Here is a 24,281-nt window from a genome sequence, read left to right on the forward strand (position 1 = left end):
TCAGTCCACTTTCGTTGCAGCATTGCGTACATACTTCTACAATGCCAGAAAGCTCTATTTCCGTGTGTCTTTACCATGTCTCTGGAGCAACTCGTTTGCCTTTGCACATTCATTTTAGGAAATTGCTTATTTAATGTGTTTAAATGCGGTGGAAACCTATAACTCTTGTTTATGAAAATCTCCTTAAAAGACCTCCAGAGACCTTCTACACCCATATATCTGAAAGAGGTATGCATAGCCATTTTGTAAATACAGGCCCCTGAGTTTTTTTTTTTTTTTTTTTTTCTTTTTTTTGCGGTATGTGGGCCTCTCACTGTTGTGGCCTCTCCCGTTGCGGAGCACAGGCTCCGGATGCGCAGGCCCAGCGGCCATGGCTCACGGGCCCAGCCGCTCCGCGGCATATGGGATCCTCCCAGACCGGGGCACGAACCCGTATCCCCTGCATCGGCAGGCGGACTCTTAACCACTGCGCCACCAGGGAGGCCCCAGGCCCCTGAGTTTTGATTAAGTGTCTTTCTGCTATATGGTTCTAAACAGGACTCCAGATCTAATAAATTTGTTATAATCTGAGAGCCGTAGATCTGGTAAATCCTCTTAGCCCCCTTGGGTTTAACTACCACTTGGTCCTGGATGTGGTAATCAGCTAGAGACCCCCTGTCCAACCAGAGTATTTAATGAATATGTCATTGCTTGGCCATCAGTTGGCAATCTTCATGGTGATCAAATATAAAAAGTAGGTATCATGGAACGTCACTACAGAAAACCCCTTCTCATTTGTCCTTAAAACCATACTTGAAGGCTCCAGAATAATTGCATTGTTAGTTGATAATCATTTCAAGAATATTCAGGAAAAAAATAAATAATAACAAGCAGTAGCAAATAATTGGCTTGTTTAAAAAAGGAATCGTTTCCAGAGTATTTTCCCAAAGAGAAAATTTCCTCTCCTGGAAAACTTCTTGTCCCAATGCTAAATTATTTTCTGAGTCAATGAATTTATATTTCTGCCTCTGATTTACCTCAATTCCAAAGTATAGTTTATTTTAATGAAATGATCCCATTTCAATGTTATTGAATACTGGTGTGGAGCTTGTGTGGGCTAAATGAGAATGAAGGGGAAATGTTAGGAAAGGAAAAAGGGGAAAAGAAAGCAATGGATAATTATATTTCTTCTCTGCTTCACTCCGTAAATAGTTTTGCCTCTAGCTTCAGAGCAACTGGATTTGAAAGCTGATGGCTGAGGCTGACTAACAGGTGTGACTGTTGTTTGAGCTATGGATTCCTTTCCAGGAATGATCTAGACAGGAATGTCCTTAGAGCCAACTTCTCAGCAGTTAGGAAAATGGCCTTTCTTACTATGGAGGAAAGAATATGGGTATTTCTGTTATAACCCCTAGATGAAAAAGTTAGATGATGTGTAAGGTTAAATATAGGTGTTAAAAAGGTTTCAGAAAAGGCTCTCTTTTGCTAGTTGAAAAACAAATGTGTTTCCAACCTTTCTGAAGTGTGTACTATAGGCAATGTATTTTGTGGAGAATTGAAACAACTTTCAATGAAGTTAATGAGTTCATTTTAATTTGAGAAATATTGGGCCCTGGTATTCAAAATAACAACATCAGGTTTCCTTCCTTTTGTTTCTCTAGAAAATATAGAGAAACACTAAAAAAACAAACAAAAAAACCTACTGAAATCTGTTTTCATGAAATACATGAAAACCTTAAACTCTTGGGATTCAATTTTCCTTTTATAAAAAAGTGAAAACAACTTTAGCCTCCAGATGGAAAGGTAAAAATAGACAATTAGAAATAAGTCCATTTTTGCAAACTTGATTTTTGACAACATTGTAACCTAGTGGGGATAAGATAGACTTTTAATAAATGGTCCTCAGTTCTTCATATAAAAATTAGTTTTGGACTCTTACATTATAAACAAATGTAATGAAAGGCTTAAATGTAAAAAAGCAAAATTTAAAACTTTTGAGACATTTCACTGGGGAGTCTCTATCCTTAGGGTAGAGGAGAGCTTTCTTAAATCAGAGACAAAAGCACAGTCCATAAAAGAAAAGATTGATAACTTAAATTACATTAAAATTAAGAATTTTGCTTCATCAAGAGGTACCACAGGAAAAATGAAAATATCAACAGAGAGAAAATATTTACAATACATATAACTGGTAACATATTAGTATCTAGGACAAACCTCTGGTTTCACTTGGCATGATTAACATATTGGGCCCAATAATTCTTTGTTGTGGAGGCTCAACTTATTAGATGCCAGTAGCTCTCCCCTGCCAAGTTGTAGGACCATTAAAAATGTCTCCAGACATTGTCAAACGTTTCCTAAGGAGCAAATTCTCCTCCAGCTGAGAATCACATATCTAAACTAAGTGAAAAATGAAATAAGTCAGACAAAGACAGATACTGTACGTCAGGGGTCCCCAACCGGTCGCGGCCTGTTAGGAACCCGGCTACAGCAGGAGGTGAGTGGCGGGCAAGCGAAGGAAGCTTCATCTGCCGCTCCCCATCGCGCCCCATCGCTCGCATTACCGCCTGAACCAGCCCCACCCCCATCTGTGGAAAAATTGTCTTCCATGAAACCGGTCCCCGGTTCCAAAAAGGTTGGGGACCAGTGCTCTATATTATCACTTATATGTGGAATCTAAAAAATAAAACAAATGGATATAACAAAACAGAAACAGATTCAGATATAGAGAACACACCAGTGGCTACTAGTGGGGAGAGTGAAGCGAAGAGGGGCAAAAAAGGGGATTAAGAGATACAAACTACTATGTATAAAATAAATAAGCAACAAGGATATATTGTACAGCACAGGGAAATATAGCCATTATTTAGTAATAACTTTAAATGGAGTACAATCTATTAAAATATTGAATTACTATGTTGTAAACCTGAAACTAACACAATATTGTAAATCAACTATACTTCAGTTAAAAATAAAGACATCTCAAGATGATTTTAGTCCTTTTCTAGGTATGGAAAAATGCAAGTCTGGGCTCACTGAAATTATTCCTGTGATATGCATCTTAACTACCTAGGGCCAGTACCCTGTTTTCCTCCATCCTGAATTCCCCTCAGGGCACACCAACGGGGGCTACAGTGGCTGATGGCTTTATGGCTGCAACACCCTTTGTTTACTGAAATGGCAGGTGGGACCTTCTTTTTCCACATGTGTCAAAGCTGGGGCCTTGCTACAGAAACCAAAAACATGACTTAGGATAAAAACCAGAAAGCCACCCAGGAAAAGCAAATAGAAACTTGTATAATGCAGCAAGTACTGGGACATAAATTGTGACTCCAGGTGGCTTAATTTTTTTTTCACTCAGGACCACCACTGAAGGAAAATATCCTCCTCAAAATATCAGGCAGGATTTGAAAGAATATATGAGGTAAAAGTAACTTATACAATTTTGCCTTTAGAAATGCAAATTTTTTAGTGATCTGATACTTGACTTTGGTAGGAAAAAAAAATATTTTTAGAGGAAGTGTTAGCTAACAGTACTGAGCACTTACAGCCTAGGTGGTGTTCTGAGTGCTTTGCATATATGAACTCATTTTATCCTCACAAGTAAGTACTATTATTATTTACTACCTGCTTCACAGATAAGAAAACAAACCACCACAGAAAGGTTAATTTGCCCAAAGTCTCTCTACTAATAAAGGTAGAGCCAGGATTCTAAGCTAAGCAATCTAGCTCTCTTTCGGTAGCCTGGGTAAAAGATAAGAAGATTCTGGCTTAGAGAAACCCAGTCTGGGAAAGATGATTAATTAGAGAAGAAACAGCCTCTAAAGACTTCTCTGAGGAGGTGCTATTTGAGTTGAGAAAGACAGGGAAGGCTGAGAGAAAGACAGTGGGAGTCCAGGCACTCAGAAGACCAGTTATAATTGGGGTAAACACAGGTCCCAGTTTGCCTGGTGCAATTCTGATTTACCCCTATTTTCCCCACATGATTATTAGTAGCTCCACCTTCCTCAAACTTCCAGGTTTGGATGATAAATTACCTGTTCACCCTCCTTATGGAGCGTTTTATCCTGAACTTAATTTAAGCAGTGATCCTAGAAAATTTTACCATAGTATTTCCCAAAGTCTTTCAGACTAGCTAAGTCTGATAAGCATGCATCATTCACAAGAATTTGTTTCATTTCTAAAGAACACAGCCAGAGGGAATAGAGGGTACCCTAGAGTGAGTGAATTCCTTGCCTTGAGTTCATGCCCTTAAGGGACTGTAGCTTTTTCACTTTTGTAAGCCAACCTCTACTGGCACTTAAGGCCTAGGTGCCTCAAGGCCATCCCTGAAGAGATGGAGCTTTGTTGAGTTGTGGGGAGTGGGGGCGGGGGGGGGCAGGTAATAATTGATGGTCTCTGCCAGAGGCGTAAAAGCTAAGGGCAGAAGTTGAATGGGGCTTTCGGTCCCGGTTGGAGGAAGAGTTTAGAATTTCAGTCCTGAGGAGACAAAGGTAAGAACTCTGAAGCTCTGAAACAATTGTATTTATTGTCTCTTACACTTCTCCAGAGTAATCCATAGCAAGCAACTTAAAACCAAAGGAATGGGGTGCTGAATAGACTGTCTAGAATCCAACCATTTTTTGTGAGGAGCTGCAGCCCTATAGAATGGGTGACAGTGTCTTTAGGGAGTACAGGTAAGTATTGCATTACTGGGGCCAGCAGATTAGAGTTGGTTTCTGCAAATCAAGGAGCTCTAGTACCAAGGAGTTAAAAAGATTTAGGAAAGTGTTTCAGCTTAAAATTGTTAGTCATGTTATTTGAAGTAGAGGATTCTCAACTTTTGTTCCTTCAGCTTTATGAAAGGATGAGCAGTGATCCCAATGACTATTATTTTATGCTAAATCTCATTATTTCATTGGCAAGACAAAGAGAATGGGCTGAGGGCAAACCAACACTATGACTTGTTTCTGAATGAGCTGGTTCTGAGCTCATCTGATGAACATGAAAATATTGTGACATTATGAACTGACACTTGAATGTTTTGATTTTTACAAATGCTAAATATACATTCATTGCTCAAACTGGATAGGGTAGTTAAAGAACCCCTATTCCATCAGCCTGTGGACATTACCAAATAAGCCTACACCTTCAGAGCAAATTCTAGAGATTGCTTGAGAGATATTTCTTGAAGCAAAAGTTTGTTAAAGTGACAGTTTTGTTTCCTTTCTTGGTTAGCAGTATTTAGCCATACTAGAAAAGCTATGACATATCTTTTGCCTTTTCCATCCATGTACACATGTTAGTTTGGAATCTCTCTATTGGTAAAAACTAAAAATCTGAACCATTAAATGCTGTAAGATATCATCTTTGTCTTAAACTAAGCTACTAGTGCTGATTTTCTCTTTTAAAAATGACATATTAAAAATAGTTTCATTTTTCTCATAAAGGAATTTATATTTTAAAGATTTATTTCTTACAGTTCTTATCTATTTTTACTTTCAGATTAAAAAATTAGTAATAATTAATCATTGTTATTTTTATGCTTATGTTCAGTCCACAGCATGTGATACTCATTTTTCTTCTATATTACTGATACGGTGTTGACTTTTAAAATAAACCTAAAAAGTGAATCAACCAAGAGTACTACTTCTGATGTGGAGGAATAAAATCTTAAAAAACCTATCCTCCAACAGATAACAGTTATAAACTCTGGACAAAATAAAAACAACTACTTGAAGGGTCTGAAAATTGAACATAGTTTTTAAAAGGGAATCAAAATGTGAAAGAAAGTTCTGAGAAGGGGTGTGTGCCCCATTTTTGCAGCATTACTCAGACAACAGACCACAATTTCAGCATGACAAGGGTGGTTGAAGCACTTATAGAAAACCAACCAGGTTTCTGGACTGATAAATCATAAACTAGAGCTTGGGATATTTAAATACAGCCACTCAAAAGTGAGAAAGGGAATTGTGAAAAGGAGGTAAGTAGAGAAGAGGATCCCTGAGTTCTTATGTAGACTCTGCCCAAGTCTCTGGCTGACTCTTATACCATAGACACAAAGCACCTCAAAAAGGACAAAAGAAATCATCTGAGATTTGAACTGTTACCCACCTTAGAAGAAATAGTTTGCAGTTTGAATATAACCAAGTTAATTCGCTGCTAAAACAAAAACAACACACACACATGGACACCTCTCTCTCCTTTAGATATAACAGAATCCAGAGTCTCAACAAAATAACATAATGTGCAACATACAATAAAAAATTACTCAATATATAAAGACCCAGGAAAATGTGACTCATTCTCAAGAGAAAAGACAATAGGCCAGATTAAGATGTTGGAATTTTCAGATAAAAACATTAAAGTGTCTAGAACTACCATATGACCCAGCAATCCCACTCCTGGGCATATACCTAGAGAAAACCACAATTTGAAAAGATGCATGCACCCCAATGTTCATTGCAGCACTATTTACAGCAGCCAAGACATGGAAGCAAACTAAATGTCCACCAACAGAGGAATTGATAAAGAAATGTGGTATATAAATAAATGGAATACTACTCAGCCATATAAAAGAATGAAATAATGCCATTTGCAGCAACATGGATGGACCTAGAGATGGTCATACTGAGTGAAGTAAGTCAGACAGAGAAAGACAAATATCATGTGATATTGCTTATATGTGGAATCTGGAAAAAAAGGGTACAAATGAACTTATTTACAAAACAGAAGTAGAGTCATGGAGACTCTACTTCTACTTTATATATATATATATATATATTAGTGTGTATATGTCAATCCCAATCTCCCAATTTATCCCTCCTCCCCCTTATCCCCTGACATGGTTGCCAGGGGATAAGGGGGAGGAGGGATAAAGTGGGAGTTTGGGATTGACATATACACACTAATATATATATAAAATAGATAACTAATAAGAACCTGCTGTGTAGCACAGGGAACTCTACTCAATACTCTGTAATGGCCTATATGGGAAAAGAATCTGAAAAAAAAAAGTGGATATATGTATATGCATAATTGATTCACTTTGCTGTACACCTGAAACTAAAACAACATTGTAAATCAACTATACTCCAATAAAAATTTAAAAAAATTAAAGTGTCTATGATAACTGCTTAATGAAGTAAAGGAAAACATACATGTAATAAATGAAAAACTGGAAAACCTCAACAGATAATTAGAAAATACAAACAAGAACCAAATGAAAAATTTAGAACTTAAAACATTCAGTATTTGAAATAAAGTAATTGAACTGGCTTTATAACAAGCTACATATTTTTATGTAAAGGAAAAACTATAATATTTTCACATGGAGTATATAAAACAGAATACATATGACAATAGCAGGGGCTAGTAAATTGAACTAAGTGATTGCAAGATTACTACATTTCATGGGAAGTTACAGTCCTAACGCTAAAAGTAGACTGTGAAAAGTTAAGAATGAATATTTTAATCCCTAGTGTAACCGCTAAGAAAATATGTAAAAGACATAGCTAAAAAGTCAATAGGTAATCTTAAATGGGAGTTAAAAAAAATCGAAAAGGAAGAACAAAAAAACCAGAAAAATATAGAAAACAAATCATAAAATGGGAGACCTAAATCCAACCATATCAATAATTACTTTAAATGGATCAAACATTCCAATCAAAGGCACAAATTAACAAAATAAAATTAAAAGCAAGACCCAGCTATGCTATACACAAGAGATGCACTTTAAATATAAAAACACATGTAAGTGGATTGGAAAAAAGGGGTGGAAAATGAACTGAATGTTTCTGTCCCCCTAAAATTCATATGTTGAAATCTTAACCCCCAATGTGATGGTATTAGGAAATGGGGCCTCTGGGAAAGTAATTAAGTCATGAGGGTAGAGCCCTCATGAATGAAATTAGTGCCCTTATAAAAGAGGCCCTAGAGAGATTTCTAGTCCTCTTTCTACCATATAAGGATACCGGAGAAGTTGGTATTCTGCCACCCAGAAGAGGGCCTTCACCAGAACTTGACCATGCTGGCACCCTGATCTTGGACATCAATCCTCTAGAACTGTGAGAAATAAGTTTCTGTTATTTATAAGCCACCTAGTCTTTGGTATTCTGTTTTAGCAGCCCAAAATAATAAAGACATAGTGCAAAATAACCATAGGAAGGCTGGAGTGGCTATTAATATCAGACAAAATAGATCTCATTACACAGAGGGTCATTTTATATTGATGAAAGCATCAACTCATCAGGAAGCCATAATAATCATAAATGTGTATGCACCTAATAACAGAGCTTCAAAAATACATGAAGCAAAAATTGAAAGAATAAAATGGAGAAACAGGCAATTCTACAATAGTGGCAGGAGATTTTAACACCTTGCTGGAAGGGGTAGAACAAGAGACCACCCCCCACCAAAAAAAATCAGTAAAAATATAATCTGAACATACTGTCAACCACCCTGATCTAAGTGATATTCACAGAATGCTACATCCAACAATGACAGAATATACAGTCCTTTCAAGTGTACATGGTGCTTTCACAATAGTAAATCATATGCTAGGCCATAAAACAACTCTCAATCAGAATGAAATTATTGAAATCATATATATGTATGTTCTTTGACCAAAACAAAATTAAACTGGAAATCAAAAGCAATGCAAAGTTTAGAAAACATCCAAAAATTTAAAACAACTCATTTCTAAATAATACAAGGCTCAGGAAAGAAATCACAAGAGAAATTAGAAAATATTTAAAACTGAAAAATAGTAAATATACAACATACCAAAATTTGTGCAATGTCACTTATGCAGTGCCTAGAGGAAATGTATTGTTTTAAATGCTTATGTTAGACAAAGAAGAAAGGTCTTAAATCAATGACCTACTGTTCCACTGTAAGACAATAAACAAAGAGGAGCAAAGTAAAAAAGTAAGTGTAAGGAAGGAAATAATAAAGAGGATGACAATGAAATAGAAAACAGACAAAAGAAAGAAAATAACAAAGCCAAAATCTGGCTCATTGAAACATACTTTAGAAAACTGATAACCTCCTATGTTATCAACTGAATTGTGTTCCCCGAAAATTTGCACACTGAAGCTCTAATCCCTAATGTGACTATATTTGAAGATAGGGTGTTGAAGGAGATAATTAAGATAAATGAGGTCATAAGAGTGGGGCCCTAATCCTATAGGACTGGTATCCTTATAGGAAGAGGAAGAGACACCAATGATGTATGTGTACAAATTCACATATGTTATGTGAAGACATAGCAAGAAAGAAGCAATCTATTAGCCAAGGAGTGAGGCCTCAGGAGAAACAAACTAGGCATACCTTGATCTTGCACTTCCAGATTACAGAAATATGAGAAAATATATTTCTGTTGTTTAAGCCACCCAGTCTCTAGTATTTTGTTATGGCAGCCCTACAAGGGCTATGTAGGGACAGTGAGAAACTGGCCATCTGCAATCCAGGAAGTGAGCACCAGGAATCAATCACTTTGATCTTGGATTTCCCAGCCTCCAGAATTGTGGGAAATAAATTTCTACTGTTTAAGCCGCCAAGTCCCTGCTATTTTTATTACAAGAAATAATAAAAATAGTCAGCCTAAGCTGACTAAGACAGATGGTAAGATTCAATAATTGTTATGTTGTTAATTCTTTCCAAATCGATCTACAGATTCAACATAATTTCATCAAAATCTCAGCAGGTTTTTTTTAATAGAAATTGATAAGCTGATTCTAAAGCTTGTACAGGCATACCTCATTTTATTGCACTTTGTTTTATTGTGCTTTGCAGATACTGTGTTTTAATACAAACTGAGTTTGTGGCAACCCTGCATCCAGGAAATCTATTGACACCATTTTTCCAACAGCCTTTGCTCACTTCATGTCTCTGTATCACATTTTGGTAATTCTCACAATATTGCGAATTTTTCATTATTATTATATTTGTTATGGTGATCTCTGATCAGTGATCTTTGATGTTACCATTGCAAAATGATTACAACTCACTAAAGGTTCAAATGATGGTTAGCAATTTTTTTTAGCAATTAAGAATTTTAAAATTAAAGTGTATAAATTGTTTTTTTAGACATAATGCTACTGCACACTTAAGAGACTACAGTAGAGTGTAAACATAACTTGCATATGCACTAGGAAACCAAAAAATTCATGTGATTTTCTTTATTGTGATAGTCACTTTGTTGCGTTGTCTGGAACCAAACCCACATATCTCTGAGGTATGCCTGTATAGAAATGTGGAGGAGCTAGAATAACTAATATAATCTTGAAAAAGAACAACAAATTGGAGATCTTATACTATATAATTTCAAGTCATGTGGTGTTGGCAAAAGGATATGCAGTGGCTCTCCCAGGGACAATTTTGTCCCGTAGGAGACATTTGGCAATGTGTGGAGGCATTTTTGGTTGTCACAATTAGGGGATCGATACTACAGGCATCTTATGAGTAGAGGTCAGGGACGCTGCTAAATATCCTATAATGCACAGGACAAACTTCCCCACAACAAAGAATTATCTGGCTCAAGATGTCAATAGTGCTGAAATTGAGAAACCTTATGGTAGACAAATATGTCAACACAACAGCATAAGAGAGTCCAGAAACAAATTCACAGAGTCAATTGATTTTCAGAAAAGTGCTGATGCAATTCACTGGGAAAAGAAAAGTCTTTTCAATAAATGGTGATAAACAATGGATATTTGTATAGAAAAAATGAACCTTGACTTTAATCTTATATACAACAACTAATTCCACATCAGCCAAAGATCTAAATGTAATACTAAAATTTTAATGCTTCTAGAGACAAGACAACATAAGGCAATATCTTTTCTACCTAGATATAGGCAAACATGTGTTTGACAGAACATGAAGTACATTAAACGTAAAAGAAGAAATTGATAAATTGGATTTATCAAAATGAAAAATTTCTCCTCATCAAAAAACTGTTAAGAAAATGAAAAGGTAAGCCACAGACCAGGAGAACATATTTGCAATACATATATCTTACAAGATTATTCATAACCTGATGCATAAAGAATGCCTACAAATCATTAAGAAAAAGCTCATTTTTAAAAGGGCAAAACACTTGAACAGATACTTTACAATAAGATATATGAATGTCCAATATATCATTAGTCACCAGGGAAATGCAAATTAAAACTACAATGTGATATTACACACACCCACTAGAACAACTAAAATTTAAAGGACTTTATAAAATGTTGGAAAAGATTTGAAGCAACCCAAACTCACATATAGATACAATGTGGGAGTATAAAATGGCAAAACCACTTTGGAAAACTGAGAGTTCCTTATATGTTAAACATACACCTATCTTAATACCCAGCAATCCATTTCCAGGTTTTTACCCAGGAGAAATGAAAAGTGTGCATCCATAAACAGACTTGTACAAGAATGTCCATAGTATCTTTATTCATAATAGTACCAACCTGGAAGTGACTGAAATGTTCATAAACAGAAGATTGGATAAACAAGTTGTGTAATATCCATATGATAAAATATCATTCAGCAATAAAAATCAAATAATTATTGTTATACATAACAACATATTTGAATTTCAAAAACACTTAATTGTGAAAAAGAAGCCTGGCACAAAAGAGTACATACTGTATATGATTCCATTTATATGAAATTCTAAAGGCAAAGATGTGTTAAACAGAACAGGAAAAGAACATGAAGGAAATTTTTGGAAATGTACTGTATCTTAATTGGGATATTGGTTACATGAATGTATACATTTTTCAAAATGCATCAGCCTGTACACTTAAGATCTGTGCATTTTAGCATATGTAAATTATTATCTCCATTTTACAGTAACAACAAAGCATAAAAAAGAAGAATTTAAAAGTTAAAGAATTAAAAAGTGAGCTGGCCAAACTGAGGGTGAAAACTAGAATAAAAGCCTTTTAAAAAACCATTTCCATAGGAATTCCCTGGTGGTCGAGTGGTTAGAACTCCATTCTTCCATTGCAGGAGGCACAGGTTCAATCCCTGGTCAGAGAAAAGATTCCTGCATGCCATGCAGCATGGTCAAAAAAACAAAAACAAAAAAACAAAAAAAAAAACCTGTTTCCAAAAATCACATGATCATATCAGTAGATGCAGAAAAGGCATTTGACAAAATCCAACATTCATTAATGATAAAAACTGTCAGTAAACTAGGAATAGAGGAAAACTTCATCAACTTGATAAACATTATCTACAAAACACTTACAGTTAACATCATACCAAGTGGTGAGAAACTCTAAACTTCCCAACAAAATCATGTAGAAAGCAAGGATGTTCTCTCTCACCTTTCCTTTCACGAACATACTGGAAGCTCTAGCTAATGCAACAAGACAAGAAAAGGAAATAAATGTATATAGATTGGGAAGGAAGAAATAAATCTGACATGATCATCGATGTAGAAAATCCAAATAATTGTCAAAAATACCTCCTGGAACTAATGTGTGATTATAACAAGGTTTCAGGACACTTGGTTAATATATAAAAGTTAATTACTTTCCTATATACCAGCAATGAATGAGTGGAATTAGAAGTTATAAACACAACACTATTTATATTAGCACTCCCTCCCTCCCAAATTAAATACTTAGGTATAAATCTAACAAAATATGTACTAGATTTACATGAGGAAAAATTACAAAACTCTGATGAATTAAATCAAAGGAGATCTAAATAAATGTTGAGATAGTTCATGCTTGTAGATAGGAATGGTAAATATTGTCAAGATGTCAGTTATCTCCAATTTGATCTGTAGATTCAATGGAATCCCAATCAAAATCCCAGCAAGTTATTTTGTGAATATCAGCAAACTGATTATAAAGTTTATATGGAGAGGCAAAAATTCCCAAAATAGCCAATACAATATTGAAAAAGAAAAAGTTGGAAGACTGACACTACCCAACATTAAGACTTAATATAAAGCTACAGTAATGAAGACAGTGTAGATTCAGAAAAAAATAGACAAATAGATCAATGGAATAAAATAGAGAGTGCAGAAAAATACCCACAAAAATATAGTCAACTGATCTTTGACAAAGGAGAAAAGGCCATACAATGGAGCAAAGGTACTCTTTACAATAAATAGTGCTGGAACAACTGGACATCCACATGCAAAGAAAAAAAAATCCTAACACATGCCATACACTCATCATAAAAAAGTACCAAAAATGGGTCACAGACCTAAATGTAAAACATAAAACTATTAACTCCTGTACAATAACATAGGAGAAAACACAGATGACCTCAGGTACTTTTTAGATACAACATCAAAGTCACAGTTCATGAAAGAAATAATTGATAAACTGGACTTCATTAAAATTAAAACTGTTCTGTGAAAGACAATGTGAAGAGAATGAGAAGATAAGCCACAAGCATGGAGAAAATATTTGCAGAATACATATTTAATAAAGGACTGTTATCCAGAATATGCAAAGAACTATTAAAACCCAACAATAAGAAGACAACCTGACTAAAAATGGGCCAAAGACCTTAACAGAAACCTCATCAAAGATATACAGATGACAAACAGGCATATGAAAATCTGCTCCACTTCATATGTCATCAGGGAAATGCAAATTAAAACAACAATGAGGTACCAGTACCTACCTATTAGAATGGTCAAAATCCAGAATAGTGGATCAAGATGGCGGAGTAGGAGGATGCCAAGCTCACCTCTCCCAAAAACATATCAAAATATATCTATATGTGGAGCATCTCTCACTGCAAATAACATGAAGACTGGCAGAAAAGCTCTTCAACAACCAAGACTATAAAAAAAGATCCACATGTAGTCAGGTAGAAAGAGAGGAGAAGCAATTGGGTCAGGAACCACACTCCTAGCATGGGGACACAGAGGAGGAGGGGAATATCTTGGGCTTGGTGATCCTCCCTGGGGAGTGAGGGGTTCAAGTCACATTTTGGGCAACTCAGCCCTGGGGTCCAACAGCAGGAAGACAAGTCCCCTTAGCTGGTTTGAAAACCAGTGGAACTTACAGGAGGGCTGTAAGAAACCAAGACTCTGCTGTTTGGGAGTGCACACACACACACTTGCTTACCCCCAGGAAGAGCATGGAGGCAGCAGGTTGAAAACTGCCTGGGCTCTGACCAACTTGCTGGGACCACCCCAGCATGCAACCCAGTCCATATCAGGCACCTGCTCTGGCCCCTCTTGCTCTGGCTCTGCTAGTGTAGAAGTGCTGTTGCCAAGGAGAGTGTGAACACTTAAAGGAAATGGAGCTGGCTCAGACATAGCCCTCAGGACTTGCACTCCAGTCCCTTGAACCCCACTCCCATCCCTGAGAAGGCAGTGACTGCCATTGAGCAGAGGAGAAGCCCTGGCTTACACATGTCTCTGGCCCTAGCCCTTCCATCTCCAGCCCTACCTCCTACCAAGGTGGTAGTTGCCAGCATACCCTGGGGAAGATTTAGCCCATGATTGCTTCAGATTCAGCTCTTCCACTAAAGCCACTAGGCACAAGCAGACTATATAAGGATGCTCCCACACAAGGACACCCCTTCAAGACTGGGATAGGTAACCATTTCACCTAATTTCATAGAGACAGAGAAAGATAAGCAAAATGAGAAGACAATGGAATATGTTTCAAATGAAAGAACAAGAACCCTCACCCCCCAAAAGAACCCTAATGAAATAGAGATAAATACTGAATAATTTACCAAATAAAGAGCTCAAAGTAATAGTAATAAGAATGCTAACTGAATTTGGAAAGAGAATATATGAACACAGTGAGAATTCAACAAGGAACTAAAAAGTATAAAAAAAGAAACAGACCTGAAGAATACAATAACTGAAATGAAAAATGCAGTAGAAGGAATTAACAGCAAACTAGGTGATACAGAAGGATAAATAAGCAATCTGAAAGACAGAATAATGGAAATCATCCAATCAGAATAGCAAAAAAAAAAAAAAATTAAAAATGAGGACTTTTAAGGGACCTATGGTACCATATCAAGCATACTAGAATTTGGATGGAGAAGAGAGAAAAGGATAGAAAATGTATTTGATGAAATCATTGCTGAAAACTTCTTGAAGATGAAGAAGGAAACAGATTTCCAGGTACAGGAATCACAGTGAGTCCCAAACAAGATGAACCCAAACAAAATGACACCAAGATGTACCATAATCAAAATGGCAAAAAGTTAATGATAAAGAGAGAATTTTAAATTCAGCAAGAGAAAAACAAAGAACCACATAAAAGGAACCCTCATAAAGCTATCAGCAGATTTTTCTGCAGAAACTTTGCAGGCCAGAAGGGTGTGGCATGATATATTTAGAGTGCTGGAAGGTAAAAACCTAAGCCCAGGATACTCTACCCAGCAAGGTTATCATTCAGAATTGAAGGAGAGAAAAGAACTTCTCAGACAAGTAAAAAGTAAAAGATTTCATAAATACTAACCTGATCTTATAAGACATGCGAAAAGGTCTTCTTTAAGTGGAAAAAGGCTACAATAAGAAGTAAGAATTTATAGGAAAGAAAAATCCCACTAGTAAAGGCAAATATATGGTAAAGGCTGTGGATCAACCACTTAAAAAGCTAGTATGAAGATTGAAAGACAAAAATTGTAAAATCAACTATAACTACAATAAACAGTTAAGTGAAAGACACAAAGATGTAAACTATGACATCAAAAACACAAAACATGGGGGAGGGGAGTAAAAAATGTAGATCTTTAGCAAGTGTTTGAACTTAAATGACTGCCAGTTTAAAACAAGTGGATATAGTTATCAGTCAACATACATGAACCTTATGGTAACCACAAATAAAAAACCTTCAATAGATACACCAAAACTGGAGAAAAAGGAATACAAGCATAGTGCTAATGAAAATTGTCACACCACAAGGAAAAAGACTAAAAGAAGAAAATAACAGAAGAACTACAAACACAACCATAAAACAAGTAATAAAATGGCAAAAAGTACATATTTGTCAGTAATCACTTTGAATGTCGATGGACTAAATGCTCCAATCAAAAGACAAAGGGTGATTATCTTTGATAAAGGAGGCAGGAATGTACAGTGGAGAAAGGACAGCCTCTTCAATAAGTGGTGCTGGGAAAACTGGACAGGGACATGTAAAAGTATGAGATTAGATCACTCCCTAACACCATACACAAAAATAAGCTCAAAATGGATTAAAGACCTAAATGTAAGGCCAGACACTATCAAACTCTTAGAGGAAAACATAGGCAGAACACTCTATGACATAAATCACAGCAAGATCCTTTTTGACCCATCTCCTAGAGAAATGGAAATAAAGACAAAAATAAACACATGGGACCTAATGAAACTTCAAAGCTTTTGCACAGCAAAGGAAACCATAAACAAGACCAAAAGACAACCCTCAGAATGGGAGAAAATATTTTCAAATGAAGCAACTGACAAAGGATTAATCTCCTAAATTTATAAGCAGCTCATACAGCTCAATAACAAAAAAACAAACAACCCAATCCAAAAATGGGCAGAAGACCTAAATAGACATTTCTCCACAGAAGATATACAGACTGCCAACAAACACATGAAAGAATGCTCAACATCTTTAATCATTAGAGAAATACAAATCAAAACTACAATGAGATATCATCTCACACCAGTCAGAATGGCCATCATCAAAAAATCTAGAAACAATAAATGCTGGAGAGGGTGTGGAAAAAAGGGAACACTCTTGCACTGCTGGTGGGAATGTGAATTGGTACAGCCACTATGGAGAACGGTATGGAGGTTCCTTAAAAAACTACAAATAGAACTACCATATGACCCAGCAATCCCATTACTGGCCATATACCCTGAGAAAACCATAATTCAAAAAGAGTCCTGTACCAAAATGTTCATAGCAGCCCTATTTACAATAGCCTGGAGATGGAAACAACCTAAGTGTCCATCATCAGATGAATGGATAAAGAAGATGTGGCACATATATACAATGGAATATTACTCAGCCATAAAAAGAAACGAAATTGAGCTATTTGTAATGAGGTGGATAGACCTAGAGTCTGTCACACAGGATGAAGTAAGTCAGAAAGAGAAAGACAAATACTGTATGCTAACACATATATATGGAATTTAAGAAGAAAAAAATGTCATGAAGAACCTAGAGGTAAGACAGGAATAAAGCCACAGACCTACTAGAGAATTGACTTGAGGATATGGGGAGGGTGAAGGGTAAGCTGTGACAAAGTGAAAGAGAGGCAGGGACATATATACACTACCAAACGTAAGGTAGATAGCTAGTGGGAAGCAGCCGCATAGCACAGGGAGATCAGCTCGTTGCTTTGTGACTGCCTGGAGGGGTGGATTAGGGAGGGTGGGAGGGAGACGCAAGAGGGAGGGGATATGGGAACAGATGTATAATTGTTAAGCAATTATACTCCAATAAAGATGTAAAAAAAAAAAACTTTATAAGCATAAAAAAAAAAAGACAAAGGGTGAGAGACATTAGCAACCAAGATGGCGGTGTAGAAGGATATGCGCTCACTCCCTCTTGCGAGAGCACCAGAATCACAACTAAACGCTGAACAATCATCAACAGGAAGACACTGGAACTCACCAGAAAAGATACCGCACATCCAAAGACAAAGGAGAAGCCGCAATGAGATGGTAGGAGGAGTGCAATCACAATAAAATCAAATCCCATAACTGCTGGGTGGGTGACTCACAGACTGGAGAACACTTATACCACAGAAGTCCACCCACTGGAGTGAAGGTTCTGAGCCCCACCTCAGGTACCCAACCTGGGGTTCTGGCAATGGGAGGAGGAATTCCTAGAGAATCAGACTTTGAAGGCTAGTGGGACTTGATTGCAGCACTTCGACAGGACTGGGGGAAACAGAGACTCCACTCTTGGAGGCCACACACAAATTAGTGTGCACATAAGGACCCAAGGGAAGGAGCAGTGACCCCAGGGGAGGCTGAACCAGACCTACCTGCTAGTGTAGGAGGGTCTCCTGCAGAGGAGGGCAGTGGCTGTGGCTCACCATGGGGACAAGGACACTGGGAGCAGAAGTTCTGGGAGGTACTCCTTGGCCTGAGCCCTCCCAGAGACTAACATTAGCCCCACCAAAGAGCCCAGGTAGGGTCCAGTGTTGGGTTGCCTCAGGCCAAACAACCAACAGGGAGGGAACCCAGCCCCACCCATCAGCAGTCAAATGGATTAAAGCTTCACTGAGCTCTGCCCACCAGAGCAACAGTCAGCTCTACCCACCACCAGTCCCTCCCATCAGGAAACTTGCACAAGCCGCTTAGATTGCCTCATCCACCAGAGGGCAGACAGCGGAAGCAAGAAGAACTACAATCCTGCAGCCTGTGGAAAAAAAAAAACACATTCACAGAAAGATAGACAAGATGAAAAGGCAGAGGGCTATGTACCAGATGAAGGAACAAGATAAAACCCAAGAAAAACAACTAAATGAAGTGGAGATAGGCAACCTTCCAGAAAAAGAATTCAGAATAATGATAGTGAAGGTGATCCAGGACCTCGGAAAAAGAATGGAGGCAAAGATCAAGAAAATGCAAGAAATGTTTAACAAAGACCTAGAAGAATTAAAGAGCAAACAAACAGAGATGAACAATACAATAACTGAAATGAAAACTACACTAGAAGGAATCAACAGCAGAATAACTGAGGCAGAAGAATGGATAAGTGACCTGGAAGACAGAATGGTGGATAAGAAGGAAGTTTATAGCTATACAAGCCTACCAGAAAAACAAGAAAATTCTCAAATAAACAATCTAACCTTACACCTAAAGGAACTAGAGAAAGATGAACAAATAAAACCCAAAGTTAGTGGAAGGAAAGAAATCATAAAGATCAGAGCAGAAATAAATGAAATAGAAACAAAGAAAACAATAGCAAAGATCAATAAAACTAAAAGCTGTTCTTTGAGAAGATAAACGAAATTGATAAACCATTAACCAGACTCATCAAGAAAAAGAGGGAGAGGACCCAAATCAATAAAATTAGAAATGAAAAAGGAGAAGTTACAACAGACACCGCAGAAATACAAAGCATCCTAAGAGACTACTACAAGCAGCTCTATGCCAATAAAAAAAGAAAACCTGGAAGAAATGGACAAATTCTTAGAAAGGTATAACCTTCCAAGACTGAACCAGGAAGAAAAGAAAATATGAACAGACGAATCACAAGTAATGAAATTGAAACTGTGGTTAAAAATCTTCCAACAAACAAAAGTCCAGGACCAGATGGCTTCACAGGTGAATTCTATCAAACATTTAGAGAAGAGCTAACACCCATCCTTCTCAAACTCTTCCAAAAAATTGTGGAGGAAGGAACACTCCCAAACTCATTCTATGAGGCCACCATCACCCTGATACCAAAACCAGACAAAGATACTACAAAAAAAAAGAAAATAACAGACCAATATCCCTGATGAATATAGATGCAAAAATCCTCGGGCTTCCCTGGTGGTGCAGTGGTTGAGAGTCCGCCTGCCGATGCAGGGGACACAGGTTCGTGCCCCGGTCCGGGAAGATCCCACATGCCACAGAGAGGCTAGGCCCGTGAGCCATGGCCACTGAGCCTGAGCATCTGGAGCCTGTGCTCCACAATGGGAGAGGGCACAACAGTGAGAGGCCCACATACCATAAAAAAAAAAAAAAAAAAAAAAAAAAATCCTCAACAAAACACTAGCAAACAGAATCCAACAACACATTAAAAGGATCATACACCATGATCAAGTGGGATTTATCCCAGGGATGCAAGGATTCTTCAATATATGCAAATCAATCAATGAGATAAACCACATTAACAAATTAAAGAATAAAAACCATATGATCATCTCAATAGATGCCGAAAAAGCTTTTGACAAAATTCCGCACCCATTTATGATAAAAACTCTCCAGAAAGTGGGCATAGAGCGAACCTACCTCAACATAATAAAGGCCATATATGACAAACCCACAGCAAACATCATTCTCAATGGTGAAAAACTGAAAGCATTTCCTCTAAGATCAGGAACAAGACAAGGATGTCTACTCTCACCACTATCATTCAACATAGTTTTGGAAGTCCTAGCCACGGCAATCAGAGAAGAAAAAGAAATAAAAGGAATACAAATTGGAAAACAAGAAGTAATACTGTCACTGTTTGCAGATGACATGATACTCTACGTAGAGAATCCTAAAGATGCCACCAGAAAGCTACTAGAGCTAATCAATGAATTTGGTAAAGTTGCAGGATACAATATTAATGCACAGAAATCTCTTGCATTCCTATACACTAATGATGAAAAATCTGAAAGAAAAATTAAGGAAACAATCCCATTCACCATTGCAACAAAAAGAATAAAATACCTAGGAATAAACCTACCTAAGGAGGTAAAAGACCTGTACTTAGAAAAGTATAAGACACTGCTGAAAGAAATCAAAGATGACACAAACAGATGGAGAGATATACCATGTTCTTGGATTGGAAGAATCAATATTGTGAAAATGACTACACTACCCAAAGCAATCTACAGATTCAATGCAATCCCTATCAAATTACCAATGGCATTTTTTATGGAACTAGAACAAAAAATCTTAAAATTTGTATGGAGACACAAAAGACCCACAATAGCCGAAACAGTCTTGAGGGAAAAAAACGGAGCTGGAGGAATCAGACTTCCTGACTTCAGACTATACTACAAAGCTACAGTAATCAAGACAATATGGTACTGGCACAAAAACAGAAACATAGATCAATGGAACAAGATAGAAAGCCCAGAGATAAACCCACACACCTATGGTCAACTAATCTATGACAAAGGAAGCAAGGATATACAATGGAGAAAAGACAGTCTCTTCAATAAGTGGTGCTGGAAAAACTGGACAGCTACATGTAAAAGAATGAAATTAGAACACTCCCTAACACCATACACAAAAATAAACTCAACGTGGATTAGAGATCTAAATGTAAGACCGGACACTATAAAACTCTTAGAGGAAAACATAGGAAGAACACTCTGTGACATAAATCACAGCAAGATCTTTTTTGATCCTCCTCCTAGAGTAATGGAAATAAAAACAAAAATAAACAAATGGGATCTAATGAAACTTCAAAGCTTTTGCACAGCAAGGGAAACCATAAACAAGACGAAAAGACAACCCTCAGAATGGGAGAAAATATTTGCAAACGAATCGATGGACAAAGGATTAATCTCCAAAATATATAAACAACTCATGCAGCTCAATATTAAAAAAGCAAACATCCCAGTCCAGAAATGGGCAGAAGACCTAAATAAACATTTCTCCAAAGAAGACACACAGCTGGCCGAGAAGCACATGAAAAGCTGCTCAACATCACTAATTATTAGAGAAATGAAAATCAAAACTACAATGACGGGCCTCCCTGGTGGCGCAAGTGGTTGAGAGTCCGCCTGCCGATGCAGGGGATACGGGTTCGTGCCCCGGTCTGGGAGGATCCCATATGCCGCGGAGCGGCTGGGCCCGTGAGCCATGGCCGCTGAGCCTGCGCGTCCGGAGCCTGCGCGTCCGGAGCCTGTGCTCCGCAACGGGGGAGGCCACAACAGTGAGAGGCCCGCATACCGCAAAAAAAAAAAAAAAAACAAAACTACAATGAGGTATCACCTCACACCAGTTAGAATGGGCATCATCAGAAAATCTACAAACAACAAATGCTGGAGAGGGTGTGGAGAAAAGGGAACCGTCTTGCACTGTTGATGGGAATGTAAATTGATACAGCCACTATGGAGAACATTGTGGAGGTTCCTTAAAAAACTAAAAGTAGAATTACCATATGACCCAGCAATCCCACTACTTGGCATATATCCAGAGAAAACCATAATTCAAAAAGACACATGCTCCCCAAAATTCATTGCAGCACTATTTACAATAGCCAGGTCATGGAAGCAACCTAAATGCCCGACAGATGAATGGAAAAAGAAGATGTGGTACATATATACAATGGAATATTACTCAGCCATAAAAAGGAACGAAATTGGGTCATTTGTAGAGATGTGGATGGATCTAGAGACTGTCATACAGTGTGAAGTAAGGGAGAAAGAGAAAAACGAATATCGTATACTAATGCATATATGTGGAAACTAGAAAAATGGTACAGATGAACTGGTTTGCAGGGCAGGAATTGAGACACAGATGTAGAGAACAAACGTTTGGACACGAAGGGGGTAAAATTGGAGGGAGGTGGTGGTGGTGGTGTGATGAATTGTGCAATTGGGATTGACATGTATACACTGATGTGTATAAAATTGATGACTAATAAGGACATGCTGTATAAAAAATAAATAAGATAAATTCAAAACAAAAAAAAGACAAAGGGTGGCTGATTCAATAATAATAATAATAATAAAAGATGAATCTATACACTGCTTACAAGAGACTCACTTCAGAGCTAAAGGCACACACAGACTCAAAGTGAGGTGATAGAAAAAGGTATTCCATGCAAATGGAAATGCAAAGAAAGCTGAGGTAGCAATACTCATATTAGACTAAGTAGACTTTGAAACAAGTCTATAACAAAGGACAAAGAAGAACATTACATAATCATAAAGGGATCAATACAAGAAGATATCATAACTTTTGTTAACGTATGTGCACTTAAGGTAAGATCACCTAAACTTATAAAGCAAGTGCTAATAGACATAAAGGGAAAAATAGAGAATTCAATTCAATTCAATTCAATACAATACAATAATAGTAGGGAATTTTAACACACCACTTACATCAATGGACAGATCATGCAGACAAAAAATCAATAAGGAAACAGTGGCCTTAATTGAGACATTAGACCAGTTAGACTTAATAGGTATCTACAAGACATTCCATCCAAAACAGCAGAATACACATTCTTTTCAAGTGCACATGGTATGTTCTCTAGGATAGAACACATGCTAAGCTACAAAGAAAAAGTCTCAACAAACTTAAGATGATAGAAATTATACTAAGTATCTTTTCTGACTAAAACTATATGAAACTAGAAATAAATTACAGGAAGAAAAAGTGGGGAAAATGCAAACATGTGGAGACTGAACAACATGCTACTAAAAAACTAATGGGTAAATAAAGAAATTAAAAGGAGTCAGGGGCCTCCCTGGTGGCGCAAGTGGTTGAGAGTCCGCCTGCCGATGCAGGGGATGCGGGTTCGTGCCCCGGTCTGGGAGGATCCCATATGCCGCGGAGCGGCTGGGCCCGTGGGCCATGGCCGCTGAGCCTGCGCGTCCGGAGCCTGCGCGTCCGGAGCCTGTGCTCCGCAGCGGGGGAGGCCGCAGCAGTGAGAGGCCCGCATACCGCAAAAAAAAAAAAAAAAAAAAAAAAAAAAAGGAGTCAGAAAATACCTCAAGACAAATGATAATAAACAACTTTCCAATATCTATGGGACACAGCAAAAGCAGTTTTAAGATGGAAGTTTACAGTGATACATGCCTTCTTCAAGAAACAAGAAAAATCTCAAAGAAACAACCTAACCTACCATCTAAAGGAACTAGAAAAAGGAGAACAAAGCCCAACGTTAGCAGAAGGAAGGAAGTAATGAAGATCAGAGCAGAAAATCACATGATAGTATATATAGACACCCTAAAATCTCCACCCCAAAACTATTAGAACTAATAAATGAATTCAGCAAGCTTGATGGATACAAGGTTAATATACAGAAATCTGTTGTCTTTCTATACAATAATAATCAACTATTAGAGAAAGCAAGAAAATAATCCCATTTAAAATTGCATCCAAAAGTATAAAACACTTAGGAATAAATTTAACCAAAGAGGCAAAGGACCTATACTCTGAAAACCATAAAATGTTAATGAAGGAGATTGAAGATGATACAAAGAATTGGAAAGATATCCCATGTTCATGGATTATAAGAATTAATATTGTTAAAATATCCATACTAGGGAACTTCCCTGGTGGTCCAGTGGTTATGACTTTGCCTTCCAATGCAGGGGGTGCGGGTTTGGTCCGTGGTCTGGGAGGTAAGATCCCACATGCCTCTTGGCCAAAAAAAGCCCAAAACATAAAACAGAAGCAATAATTGTAACAAATTCAATTTAAAAAAACACTTAAAAAAAAGTCCATACTACTCAAGGCAATCTACAGATTTAATGCAGTCCCTATCGAAATACCCATGACATTATCCACAAAACTAGAACAGATAATCCTAAAATTTATATGGAAGTACAAAAGACTCTGAATAGCCAAAGCAATATTTGGAAAAAAGAACAGAGCTGAAGTTGTCATGCTCCATCAATTCAGACAATACTACAAAGTTTCAGTAATAAAAACAGCATGGAAC

General features: G+C 37.3%; 1 protein-coding gene across 1 annotated transcript in view; it reads left to right on the forward strand.

The window, feature by feature from the left end:
• The window catches only part of HTR3B (5-hydroxytryptamine receptor 3B), a 73,302-nt gene that overhangs the window by 268 nt on the left and 48,753 nt on the right, over window positions 1–24,281 (forward strand). The gene's annotated exons all lie outside the window — the stretch shown is intronic.

This window comes from Mesoplodon densirostris, chromosome 7 (genome assembly GCF_025265405.1).
Source record: "Mesoplodon densirostris isolate mMesDen1 chromosome 7, mMesDen1 primary haplotype, whole genome shotgun sequence".
Classification (NCBI taxonomy): domain Eukaryota; kingdom Metazoa; phylum Chordata; class Mammalia; order Artiodactyla; family Ziphiidae; genus Mesoplodon; species Mesoplodon densirostris.